We start from the raw sequence: 14,490 nt of genomic DNA on the forward strand, positions 1-14,490 counted from the left end.
GAGTTAATTCCTGAGGTTCTGGATTCCAAAGGCAACGGGTAAATGACAAGAGGCGGCCCGTGACCCACAGCACTTCCGGAAGAAGTGGTTGGTTTACGCAGCTACAGCCTTTTTTAAAGGCTGAGACTCCTTGTTCCGTCTCAAGGGTGCTTACCAGGGTCTAGCCTGGCTCCACACAACTGAGTTCAAAGCTTAGTTGGAACATGGAAGGGGGAAATCTCCTAGTCCCCTCATTCCTACTGGAAAGTGTTCACTTTATATTTAGAATATTTAGAATATTATATTTAGAAATTAAATAACCCCTGAAATTTAACATTTAGAATATTAAATAACTCCTGTGCTTGGGATGCAGGATTCTAAATTATTTGAAAGATGGTGCTATGCAAACACTCTTTTTAAAAGTCCCTAGAGCAGCAGTCCTCTGACTTTAGCAAAAGTCAAAATTGCCTGAGGATTCCAAATGCCAAATCTGAGACACCTCCAAGATTCTGAGGTTGGAGCTGCATTTTACCAAGGGCTCCAGAAGATTCTGGTATAAGTAGTCCATGGATCATTATTTTAAAAACCTAAGACATGATTCACTAGAAATATCTAAAAATCCACTTTATAAATGAAATGTAGGTAACTTTAGTAAAAAGATTCTTCCAAAGTGGAAATCATATAACTGTTATTTAATTATCTTGAGAATTTCAGTGGGCACCTGGGTGGGGAGGAGGTGATTTCTACTGAGTCGCTAATTCTTAGTGAAGACCTACTGTGTGCCAGAAATTGGGCTGAAGGTAAGGGACACAGTGGTGAGTAAGATGCCGTAAGAAGGTTGTTGTCCAGGGAAGGAATTCAACTGAGGGCTCTGCCGAGTTACCTGTACTTGTTTCCTAGCTCAGCCTGACTCCAACAAGCTGGGCAGCTTTGGACACAGAAGTTGGTGAACTTCTCTAGGGCTCTGTGAGAGGAAGAACTGGAGGGAGAGAGAACTCAGCAACACCTCAGCTTTCTTCCAACTCTAAAAATTCTCCGATTCTACATAGAGCCCTGCCGAAATAGCTACAATCAAAACGCTCTTCCAAGAAAGAATAGATGATATATTTAACTGCAAAAGATTTGATATCTCGCAAACCTTTTTCAGAATGAAATAGCGTCCTGAACAGAGAATGGGAACCGAAAACTCATTTCCAAGGGTCTTAACCTGAGTTCTCTGAAAGAATCCCAGGAAAAATGGAGAAGTTCTTTATCTGGGTATACAGACCATCAGCCTAAAGAATTCCACATACATACAGTTTGGAATATTCGCCTTCAAGAATCCTGAGTTAATTTATGTTACCTTTCAAAGTAACTCTCTTTGGGCAAAGTCACAGTGAGAATCAGTGAAAAGAAAGGCCTTTCAAACCTTACGGGGCTTAAATGTTTCTGAAAACTACCTCACCTTAAATCCATTCTAGCCAAAAATATAAACCTTAAAAAGCAGTACATTTCACAGTAATGATTTGCTTCACAATAGGACTCACCAAGTATTTCTTTTAAATAAACTCTTTTGTGGCATCATAAATGAAATTTTATATCTGAACCATTATCATTACACAACTTTTCAGAAACACAAAATAATAATAGCTAACATTTATTCAGTGCTTCATGAGTTGACAGCCTAAATCCTTAATGTGTTTTGATTTAGTAATCTTAAGAACCTCTCGAGCTAGGTATTATTTTTCCCCCATTTTAGGGGTGAGAAAAATAGGCCCAAAGTGGTTAAATAACTATTCTGAGTTCACACAATAATATAGTGACAAAGCCAGGAGTCCAGAGCCTACATTATTATGGAAAGCAAGGTACCATGAAAGAACAGAACGTAAGCAGATGGGAAAGGAGGCAACTCAAGTCGACAGCTGATTCGACATTCTCTTCAGGCTCCTCAAGATGTAAAATCATTGGAATTATCGATGTTGACCTTTGAGCTCCATCTAATCCTAATCGGACTGGAAGTTTAAAGATAGTCTCACTCCGACAGATCCAGTCAGACTCCATTAATTCATGGTTTCCCAGGCTTCAGTCATTTCTGCACTATCCGTGTGATTTTTGCCATATTCATGTATCACCTAAACTATTACTTACTTAGCACCTTAATTTAAATCATCTGTTTTATTTCAAAAGGATTATATGGCATCTTTGAACTCACTGGTTTAGTGTGCTAGTTATATTTTTTTCAACTAACTTTAAAATTAGTGTATAAGCACTTAAATTTACAAACCATTCATGTATCCCCTAAAATCATTTCTTATTATATTAGTGGCAATATATACCTCAGTAGGGACACACTGTAATTGAAAACCTGTGGCTTCAGAACTATGTTAAAAGATATTAACAAGAAGGTCTTTATTGGATGCCAATCAGAAGCTTGTGTTTATGAGAATGTCTTCCCCAATAGAGACAAATGCAAAAAAAAAAAAAATTCAACGCAACCATCTGTGACTTTTAAGCCCCAATTGATTGTCATGAAGAACTATGAAGAAATAAATATGGCCCCAAGGAACAGTTTTTGTGACTCTCTAATTTATGGTTTGTCCTCACATTAAATGTAATGTAGCATATCATTGGGAATCAGATCTTATTAAGATCTATTTTCCCCCAAAAATTAGTTAATTTTTCCTTATTGTTGGATACTTGAGTTGACTTTGGAAGGGAAATGGAAGGCAGAGTTTTAAAGTCTCCACTGGTCTAGGAACTAGGCTACTGACACTCGGAGCCTCAGACTCCTGTGAAAAGAAATTCCCATCAAAGAAATGGCTTTTATCACAGCATGTCACCCCAGTGACAAGAACATAAAAAAGTGAAGGCAGCAACTATGACCAAATTCTCTTCCCTCATTTTTCTCATTATTCTTATAGAATCGCTTATTCATTGTTCTTGGAGTCCTGAGAGCCAGTTAATTTCTTGAAAGAAAAAGGTGATGAGCCAGAAAATGGATGAATCACTAGTCAGTGCTGACAGCTGTGAGGCTGCAGTATATTTTTAGAATATACTAAGGAATTGAGAGAAATATACGTATTGGGGGGCAGGGAGGAGCATCTGATATTTTTCTCTACAATTGTCATCTTTATTTCACATAGAAAAAGGAGCTTTGGATTGTAATAATGAAAAAAGAAACTGCAAAACCTTTTAGTTTTATAATTTATGCTATCATTTTACTCTTTTCAAAGAGATAAATGACATCACAACACTCTTAAATCAATTTAGGCTTGAATTTATGTTAGAAAGGTAAATGTGACCACTAATATTTCTATATTAAGCTGAATTTCCATTCAGCCTCCCTTTATAAGACTACAGAACTCATTTTATAAACCAAAATCCCATTAGTATACATTAAAAGTACATCCAGAAGAACAGTCACCTTGTTTTAAAAACAGCCCACCGGTCCTGTTGGAGGGTAAGCTAAAGGGCATTTGATATAACTACTTAGCTGAATGGCCCATGAATCACATGATATAGGCAAAGAAGGACCTTGGGATTTCAGGGATAGATGAAATATCTAGGAAAAGACAATGTAACCTGATGGGCAGCTAAAATTTGCCCTTACCTCCAGTTCCACTGATGCCAAATGTAGCTCACAGATATGGTTTTTTTCCCACCTGCATCGAGTTTGGGGAAAATGAGTTAATAGCCTGCATTTAAAAATTGGAATGGTTCACAGAAAAATGTGGGTTTCCAAGTACACTTTAAAATACGTTTCTGGCAACACTGAGCCCACCCTCCAGTATATCATGGAGAGAGGAAGAGAAGGAGAGAGAAAAAGAGAGAGCGGGAAGGAAGGAAGGAAGGAGAGAGGGAGAGAGAACAAGTCCAGATGATGGCAGAGCGAAAAGTGCCCTGGGAAGTCTATTTTGTGATATCCCCCAGTCCGAGGCTGTTGGAGCATCAGATGTCTTGATCTAGAGTAGATTCTGGATAAAGAGTGTGTGGCTGAACGATGCGCTACCCTCACTCAGGAAACCTATTACTGGGGTTTGTCTTAAATCCTACAAACCTCTGATGAATGTTCTTGACATGAAAGATGTCCTGTGGGTGCTTGGGATAATTCCTCAAACGCTTATGAACACAGAAAAATTGACACGTGCTGAATCCTAGTGGTTACCAAGTAACAGAAACGTATGGTCACAAAGTACTTTCTATACAAAGTCGTCCAACTTGGTGGAATTTGTCCTATCATTTTAAGGACACATGAGGCGAAGGGAGAATGCAAACACACATGTACGCACAGACACACATGAACACACACACACACACACACACACACACACACACACACACACAGGCTCCAAGCAAAGACACGTAGCAGGATGACTTTGCGAGGTAGGAATTATGCACTTCGGATCATGAGAAGTGGACCATATTCATGTCCCAGGGGCTACGATCGGAGAACAGAGTCAACAAATTATTTGCTTCTAAGCTCAAAAGGCACAGTCCAAGTAACAGACAGAAAATATCCGAAACGAGGTGTCATCTGGCAGGAGCGGTTCCCACCCTGTGCCCTCCCCGCCCCCGACCCATTCCCTGACCCCAGAGCTGAGAGCGAGGCAGAGAGCGGAGAGGAAGGGAGGGAGCTGAACCCCCTGTGTGGGCCCTGCTCCCGGAAGAGAACGTGTTGAGGCCGGTGGCAGAAACGGGATGGATTAGAAATCTCAGCATAAAGCCAAGCTTCACCTGTCCCACCTGGAACTCTGGGTACTTTCTACCTTGTCCCTGTGCCACAAACAGCAGGACATAGCAGCACCGGGAGGCCAGCAGGGTGGTTTAGAACTAAGAGAGGCCTCACAGTCGGCCACAACCCTCCCAACCCTCCCAAAGACCCAAAAGGCCAGAGGAAGAGAACCACGCGTCCAGAGATCCTGAAATGTGTGGTCGACTCAGAGCCCTCTTCCCTACAATTTTAATGTCCCCGATGATCCCACAAGACTGGGCGCATCCCACGCTGGGAGACACTGCAGTAAGAGTTCGTCCGCTCCAGCTGAGGAGGGAAAAGGAGTATTTGTCCCTAAAGGGTTGAGAAGTGACCGGGGCCTAGAAGATCCAGGGCAGAATAGGCCTGAGGGCCCACCACGGGGTCTGAAACTATTTTGATTGGGCACCTTCTGGGACAGTAGGAGGACGTCAGAGGGGCAGGGAGCTTGCTGACACCCACAGGAGGTCAGGGACCTCTAGGGAGGATACGCCAAGCTCACTGCCCACCATACCTGCTTGGCTCTTTGGCCCTGCTACCGGCACTTAAGGTAAAATGGGATTCCCAAGGGGCGTGGACGGTCAGTTCTGGATCTGCCCTGGGCCAGATGGGTGACCGTGAGGAGATACGTTACCTTCTCTGACTGTCGGAAGGGTTGCCAGTCATCTCTCAGGCCTCGGTAAGTGGCGGCTACTCCTGGTTTCCGGTTCCTGGCACCAGCTGGGATTCCCCGGATCTCCATCACGGCACGCTTACAGAGTCAGCTAACACACGTCGGCCTGTAAATGCCAAAGGTTTACCATTTCACTTACGTCCTTGGCTTCCTCCCTTCTCAAGCCTGCATTTAAGAAAACTGTACATAACTTTACATTTCCCATGTCACTTTTTACATAGGAAACGCGTGGAGAAATATTTTTTAGAAACTTACTTTAAAAGGTGCTTAATAATTTATTGAGCCTATTATTTACCAAGCATCTTGCAAAGTACTTTATAAACATATATTCTTATGACATAAGGGATCCTCATTTGTAAATGAGGACAAGGAGATAGGAATTATTACCTCTGTTTTACGCATGAGTAAATTGAGGCTATTAAGTTACATGAAGTTAGGTCATTAAAAACAACAATAATAGGTCATTTTTATTAAGTGTTTACTATATAACAGACACTATTCTCTTTATATACATTACATAGATATATAAATGTAATTGTGTGCCTGGGACATACTAAGCATTAAACATGTGTTAATGATTTAATATTATCGGTTTTCACTTAATCTCCCCAACAAGCCTAAGAAGTGGATACCTGTATTATCCCCATTTTGGACATGAGGAAATCAGGTCACAGAGAGGTTAAATAAATAGTCTTGATTACACAGTTTCTAAGTGGCAGATGAGAGATTTTCACCCAAAGAGCCACATCTCAGCTAATACAACCTTTCTCTCAGTCTCACAGTGGTAAGTGATAGAGGCAGCATTCAAACCCCACGTGGGTCTGGCTCCAAAGCTCTTGACCACCTTGATAGTTTGCAAGGGCTATAATTCATTTACTTAGAGAAAGCTCAGTCAGCCTCTTTGTTCTGGCAGGGGCTGAGTCCCTCTGGAATATGAGTGCTTATTCCCAGGTCTGACGGTGGCGATTCTGTGCCAGACACACAAACAAGGTAAGCCAGGAAGTTACAGTACCATGAATAATAATATTCATGCCCATCACACTCTAGATAAGTGCTGCTCTTAGAATTCGGAGGTCCTAGTATCTAAAGCGCACCTAATTCACTCTCCTAATGGATGTGAAGGCTCTCTCCTCCAAACTCCCAGAGCATTTGTTGAACTCTCTCAAGGTATTTCTCCTCTCCTGACATACATTATGGTTATTTGAGAACTGTTCTTCTCACCCTGCTGGAGTTGAGTGTCTTGAGAACTGTATGGTTAAAACATGGATTTGGCTGCGGTGTAAGAGATATCTCCGAATAACAATGGCTTCAATAAGATGGGAATTTGTTTCTCCCTCACATAATGGTACAGGTGCTGAGTGTGGGGCTGGAGGGCAGCTCTGCTCCATTGTGTTATGCAGGGATCCAGGCATCTTCCATCTGTGACTCTCCCATCTTCAGAGAGTTGACTTTATCTGTCTACAATGGCTCAACACCTTGTCTACATTCCAAACAGCAAGAATGGGGAAAGGTGGTCAGGTGAGGGCAAGTCCCTGCCTTCTAAAGGTAGAACCAAATTAAGATTTCTTACTAGGAAGGAAAGAACATATGAAAGAAAATTAGCCATTCCAATGACCAGGCCTTAGGAAACACATTCAAAATGATGTTATGTGCATGCAGACAACATTTCCTCATTTAATAAATATGCATAAAATGCCACTATATGTCAGACGCTGAGCTAATCTTTGGGAATCCAGTGCAAGGCATTTACCAACAATGGATGAATAAATGAATGAGCTCTTTTATGGAATGGCAATCTGGAGGCAAGGCTATGAAAATTTCATGAGTGCAAATAATTTAAAATATGGACACAAATAATTTTTCCCATAGAAGGTCATAGATTAAAAAAAAAGACATATTCAAAGCTGAATTTTTTGTGGTTTGGTAAAAAATATGGAAAATCAATTATAAAGTAAACAAACAAACCTGATTTATTGGATTATACTGCCACCAGCAAAATATATTACAGAGTCCCAATCCTGAATTTTTACTTTAATGGCTTTTTCTGTATTTTACTCCAAAACACATTTTTACTTTTCCCCTATACAAAACAAAACAAAACAAAATTGTCACTTACCGCATTTAGATAAATATACAGGTCTAAAATTGAATTCTTTCTGTGTCTTCTATAAAATAAACATTCAAGGGGTTTAATCTGGGAGAGGAGCCAAAAGTCCAAGTCCAATTTATTATTATTTCTAAATTATATATAAAGCACCACATAAGCCTTTAATAATAATGCCAGTTGAGCTGCCACTGGAATGCATTATTATTTTCAGCCATAGATGTCACCAACTCAGCTTTTCTCATTTCCCAAATCCCATTAAGATGGAACTTCCCAGATGGTGCCATCATGCCATCACCATAAAAAGCCCAACAAATGTTTTGGGGCTTAGCATTTTCACTAAGATTTATAGTGATAAAAATAAGATAAATATGAAATACCGATATTTGTAGTAACGTAAATGATATCATTAAAGAATGAAAATTTTAAATCCAAATGTTAAGAGACGTATGAAAGTTCTGTGTTGAATTAAAATGAAATTGTATTTAGTTAGGATAGTTTTCTGAATTTAGGCTTTAGGTTTCAGAGAGGCAGAGGTGAGTCCCAAGAATTCGTATTTTCTTCCCCCGTGCTGTTAACTTGTGATGCTTTCCTCTGCAGAGACTGCTCCTGAGAAGCTGACTTAATTTCTCTTTCCTTACTTGGCACCCAGACACACTGGACATACCCAGTATGCTCCTTCTAGGAGAGCAGCCGCCATGCCCCCTCCGGCAGCTTTCTTCCCTCTGACTGCATTAAGCTTGACTAAAAGGAAGAAGTCCTGGGCACCAAATAAGAGTTCTTCATCTACAGGAGGCAGAGCATTGTCTCTTGGAATCTCGCAATTCTCATTTTATGTAACTGAATTATATGCATATTTATTCAGCTAGTATAGGTAAAGTATTTGGCAGTGTGTCTGGCAAATAGTCACTATTTGTTTAAGACTTACTGTAATTAAGACACAATAATAAGTCCCCAGAGGAATACTGTGACTCATTTATTCATTAAAAGTACTTTTGGATCATTAACTATGTGCGCTTATGTGTAGGAATGAATATATTCATTCAGTGTATATTTATGGAGAAACTACTATGTGTCAGACATCATGCTAGGTCTGCAAAAGCACAGTTCCTACTTTCATGGATTTCACAGGCTAGTGGAGAAGGCAGACAACCAAAAAATGGCACAAATAAATGTAAAGCTAATTATCAAATGAGATAATTATTGTAACCCTTATAAAGACTGCATTCCTGTAGTTCAATTCCCTAATGGTGTCACAGTCAAAGAAACACAATCCAACAAACAAAAGTAATTTCAATATAGCTCAGATCTCTCTCAGGGTGATGAAAAACGAGAAAAAACTGAGAAACCGTCACATCAGTAGGCTGAGGAGATATGATAACTAAATGCAATGCGATGCCCTGGATTGGATCCTGGAACAGAAAGAGGATATTAATAGAAAAACTGGTAAATCTAAATAAAGTCTGCAGTCTGGTGAATGGCAACGTACCAATGCCAGCTTCTTAGTTTAGACACATGTACCGAGGTGATGTAAGATGTTAGCAACGGTGGAAGCTGGTTAAGAGTTATATAGAAACCCTGTCTACCATCTTTTTGTACCTTTTCTGTAAATCTAAAGTTATTCAAAAATAAAAAGCTTATTTTAAAAAATAGCTCATATCTTTACTTAAATCCTCAACAACTCATGATGGTACCTAAGTACGTTGATAGTTAAAACCTATAAAAGTCTCCGTTTGTGATGTCTCTCTTATATTAGTTATCTGTTGCTGCGTAACAAGTCAACCAAAACAAAGCAGCTGAAAACAACATTTATTACCTCATGCACGTTCTGAGGAGCAAGAATCTGAGAATGGCTTAGCCGAGGGAATATGCCTCAGGGTCTCTCATGAGACTGAAAGTTTATTCGTCTATCCGATCTGTAGAGTCAGTTTAAGTCCCCTAAAAATATCCTTAGAATCTTAATTGGAGTTGCATTGAATTTATAGATTATGTGAAAATCAACAGATTTATAATATTGTCATTCCATCTATAGCTCTTCATTTATTTACATCTTATTTTATATGCTTTAATAGCATTTCAATTTTTTCTTCATAAAAGTCTTGAGACTTTTTATTATGTTAATACCTAGAAAATATATAGGTTTGTGGGATTTTGAGTTTTTTCTAGTTTAATGGTTTTTTTTTTACATTTTATGAGTTATTTCTAGAGTAGAGGTGCTATTAATATTGATTTTGCACCCCAAACCTGAAGAACTTTTAATTCTCTTATAAGTTCTAATGTTTTATTTACTCTCTTGGATTTACTATATAAATTCTCATACCATTTAAAAATAAAGACACTTTCGTCTTTTCAATTTTATTAATATAAAATCATAACTAAACTATACATATAAAATCATATATATATAAAATCATAACTAACTATTAATATATAAATCGTAACTAAACTTAAATCATAACTAATGTTATGATTTAGGTTCTGCTGCGTCTAACAGATACACAAAATAACAGTGGCTTAAAGAAGACAGAAATTTCCCTCTCATATAAAAGTGAGGACGTAGAAAGCTTTGGTCTGTAGGATGGCTCCGCAGTCATCTAGGCCCCCAGTGTGTCACTAGCCTTAGAATGTCACTCGTCCTCATGTTCCACTGTGGTGCTCCTGGCATCGTGTTCACATTCCCCTGCGGCTGGACAAACGAAACATCTCAGAAGTTGCCTACACAATTCCTATTTCCAACCTACTGGCCAGAACCTAGCTGCAAGAGAAGCTGGAAAATGTAGACTTTATTCTAGGCGGCCGTGGCCTTGGCTAAAATTCAAAGAGTCTGTTATAGAACAAGAAGAAAAGGAAAGCTACAGGCGAGTGCCTAGCAGATGCTGTTATAGTTTTCAAGGCCTCTTACTTCTTCTCCTCACCTTACTCTGTTGGCAAAGATCTGTATTTAGTTCTAGTCCATGCGATGTTAACTGTGGGTTTTGTGTGTGTGTGTGTGTGTGTGACTACACATTTTCAAGTGCTTTTTAAAAAATATATTAAAATGGTCATGATTTTTCTTCTTACATCTATTAATATCATAAGTTATATTGAATCCAGATGCTTTCGGATGCAAATAATAGAATAAGCAACTAAAATGACTTAAATAATAGAGATTTGTTATTTCACATTGTAATAAGGCCAAAGGAGAAAGATATCAAGGTTAGTTAATTCTCTTGGATGTCCCTTCGCGGTCGGAGTTCAAAGATCATTTCCTCACATAACCTCATATAAAGGTTGACAGCCAGGGTGAAGGTCCTCGTGGGTTGCTCTCTTTCTCCTTTCTCAAAGTGTTGTTGGGTCTTAGGGTTCTCTCTTTCAGTCCATCCGAGTCTCTGAGAATTGGCAGTCACCCTTATTTCATAGGGCTCTGGCTCCTCAGATGTCTCTTAATTGTTCTGAGTTCATCTTTGCTCCCTGAAAACTATTCCTTGGCCAGCAATGGCTCTCTAGTAGAGAAAAGGCCCTACCTTGTGCTCCTCCAGGTACGTTGGGGGTATGCAGACAGGAAGTCCCTCCAGGCCCAAGCCATTTTCTTGCCTGGGCACCCCCTGGGGTGGCAGTGATAGAAACTCTGGTCTCATGGAGGTGGACACTCAATCAATCAGTGTGTTCCTTTGTCTGCCTGTTTATGAGCAGCTGTAGATTGTCAGGTTTTGAACGCCCCAAGTTTCAGTCTAGCCATACAAGTTCAGGTCGGCTACTACATTGGAGAGCACCTCCCAGCTACCACCTGGCTCACCCAGGGCAATGCACCGGAGAGAAAAAGCCCTGAGTAAAACTCAGGCCTAGCCCACCCTGGCTGTGGCTTCCTACCCTGCCCAACTACGGTCCCCATGCCCTGGACCCGATGCTTCCCTTTCTCCAAAGAGTTCAAGATCAGTTGCAGAGTGAGGCCTTGAGCGCCATCACCCTTCTCCATCTCCTCTCAGGCATCTCCAGGGCTGGGATCAGAAGCTGTTGGCTTCCTTAACCACAAATAAATTCTAAACAGCCTGTAACAGATTTGTTTTTCTTGCGACAAATTGTGTAACTTTATTGCCTATAAATCAACTTAACTTAGATATTGAATCTCTCCTCTGATCAGGCTGGTGGGAAAGTTTAAGCCCTTTCTCTTTATTTTCGATAGGCGATACATTCACATGGCTCAAAAATAAAAATATATATGTAAAGTCATACTGTGAAAGTCTACTTCCCACCCCTATATATAACCACTGATATTGGTTTCTTATGGCTTTGCAGAGTTTCATTGTATATATACAAGCAAGCAAAAGAATGTATTATATGTGCACGTGACACACACATTCTTATTTGTTCCGTTTTTTTTTTTTTTTGCAACAGATAGCATAGTATACAAACCACTCAGCATTTTGCCTTTGTTATGTCACTTAAAACGTCTGGTCGCTCTTTCTCTGCAGAGAGGCTGATCATTATTTTTTATAGCTACACAGTATGCCACAGTGTGAAAGACGGTGATTTATCTAAGCATCGCCCAGGGTGAGACATCGAGGTTGCATGCAGTCATCCGCCATTACAAACAATGCTCCACTGAATATTACAGAGAGTTTAAACAATGAGGGAAATGTAAAAAAATAGCCCAGGCATTTCGTTCTGTGGGTATTTCCCAGTAATTTCTTTCTCCTGCTGCTGTTTTTTCCTGCTGCATTTTTATTTTCCTGGAAGCCAAATTTTGATGCTTTATTGCAGTTTGCACATCGTTAGGTCATTTTAGTGGTTGGAATTACACAATAAAATAGAAAAATGTACATTTGTGGAAGTCTCGAAAGTAGCAACAACAGCAGCAAATCTTGCTTTTGTCCAGCACCCCCTGCAGCCCTGAGCCCTGAGAAGGCAGGCAGGTGGTGATTTTGCAAGCTCAGTGTGCAGTGACACTATCGGATGCAGACCCTTGTCAAAGGAGGCTAAGAAGCCTGGAGTGTGATAGTTAGGTGGCTCTTCCAAGGGCTACTGACACCATGGAAGGCACACAGACATTGTTCCTCAATGCTCTATAGCTTTCAACACCCACTGGCATAGAGACCTAATAGAATTGAAAGCAAGGACTCAAAGTGATACAGGTGCACCATGTTCAAAGCAGCACTATTCGCAACAGCCAAGCGGGGCAAGCGACCCGTGTCCACTGGCCCGGTGAGTGGATGAGCAAAATACAGAATGTTATTCGGCCTTAAAAAGGAAGGAAATTATGGCAAATACTACGATATGGATGAACCTTAAGGACATTATTTAAACGAAACAAGGCAGTCACAAGAGGACAAATAGTACATGATTCCACGTACATGAGGCACCTAGGGTAGTTAAATTCACACACACACAGAGTGGAACGGTGGCTTCCCGGGGAATGGGAGCTATTTTTTGACGGGGACTGAGTTCCACTTTTGCAGTATAAAGAGAGTTTCAGGAGATGGATGGTGGTGAGGGCTGCACAACAGTGTGAATGTTCTGAATGAGACTGAACTGTACTCTTGAAAATAGTTAAGATGGTATGTCCGATGTTATGTGTATTTTACCACAATCTTAAAATTTTTAAAGAGTTAAAAAAAAAAAAGCTATTGGCAGCCCCTTGATTGATGTCAATCTTTCTGTATAAGCCCCTGTGAGCAGAGCCTTTTCTAATCAATCAACGGGGGGGGCGGGGGCGGGCATAGGGATGATGGCAGCGAGAACGCACTAGTGTTAGTTAACCAAGCTCCACTGAGCTGGGCGCTAAGCTAGGCATCCTACTTCATCTCATTTCATCCTCATTAAGCCTTGGCAAGGTCAACATTATCTGCATTTTGCAGATGAGAAAACCGATATTCAGCAAATGCAAGAAAAACAGCTGAAAACCATTAGCGCTAATAAAAGCAAAGGCTGAGGCAGATGGACATGCGATCGATGAAATCCAATGCTTTTCCGTGGACTAACAATATCGCATTTGTCATCGCTTTTAAAAAATCATTCCATTCACAGCAACCACCAAAATTACAAAACACGGGAGAGACACCATGAAAATCTAGTGAAGAAATATAAATAAGAGATGGATTGGGACAAGGGGATCGAGTGAGGAAAAATCACTTTTTACCTGTTGCAACGAGTGAACATGTATGTCCCATACCTCCCTCAAATTCATGTTAATTCACAACCCTAATGTGATGGTATTAGGAAGTGGACCCTTTGGTAGGTGACTGGGTCATAGGGGTGGAACCCTAAAGATGGGATTGGTGCCCTTATGAAAGAGACCTCCAAGAGCTCCCTCGCCCCTGCCACCATGTGAAGACAGGGTGAGAAGATGGCCATCTATGAACCAGGAGGGGACCCTCAGCAGACACCAAATTTGCCTGTACCTCGATCATGGACTTTCCTGCCTCTGCTGTTTATAAGCCACCCAGTCTGTGCTGGTTTGTCAGGGCAGCCCAAACGGACTAAGACGCCTAGCGTTACCTTCAAATAATTTGGATTTTTATCATTATTTTTACAAAAACAATAAAAAGTTGTTACGATAAAAGTGAGGTTAAGAAAATCGTCCAGAGTTGGGATTTGAAAGCAAATCATTCTGAATCCGGAGGATTCCTCTATTTTCCAGCACCCTAGAACCTACCCGGTATGTCCTGCTTGTTTGCTTTGAAAGATCTCCAACAGTCTACGGCCACACCACCCTGAACAAGCCCCATCCCGCCCGATCTCGGAAGCTAAGCAGGGTCGGGCCTGGTTAGTACTTGGATGGGAGACCACCTAGGAAGACCAGGTGCTGTAGGTGTAAAAAAATAAAAAATAATAATAATAATAAGGGATTGTAAGCTGACAAGGTCCTTGCAATCCGTGAGGTCAACTAGGGTTGCCTTGCCTAAAAAAAAAAAAATCATCACCGAAATGAAAACACAAGATCAAAAATTCCTGTGGAGCACTCACCGACCCCCCAGGCACACCGTACACACACTCCGGTGTGAGATGTGTTCCTTTCAAAGCTTCCTG

The 14,490-nt window shown here is 40.6% G+C and overlaps 1 long non-coding RNA gene and 1 pseudogene across 1 annotated transcript; one reads left to right on the plus strand and one right to left on the minus strand.

The window, feature by feature from the left end:
• Positions 1–5,828: 5,828 nt before the first annotated feature.
• LOC120608871 (uncharacterized) lies at positions 5,829–9,823 on the minus strand. Its single transcript, XR_005654558.1, has 2 exons — positions 7,347–9,823; positions 5,829–6,950 (listed from the first exon to the last, which is right to left on the minus strand). It is a non-coding gene; the product is annotated as an uncharacterized LOC120608871 (long non-coding RNA).
• A 4,333-nt stretch (positions 9,824–14,156) lies between these two features.
• LOC120608903 (uncharacterized) lies at positions 14,157–14,275 on the plus strand (annotated as a pseudogene).
• Positions 14,276–14,490: the final 215 nt, after the last annotated feature.

This window comes from Pteropus medius, unplaced genomic scaffold (assembly GCF_902729225.1).
Source record: "Pteropus medius unplaced genomic scaffold, Ma_sr-lr_union100, whole genome shotgun sequence".
Taxonomy (NCBI): Eukaryota; Metazoa; Chordata; class Mammalia; order Chiroptera; family Pteropodidae; genus Pteropus; species Pteropus medius.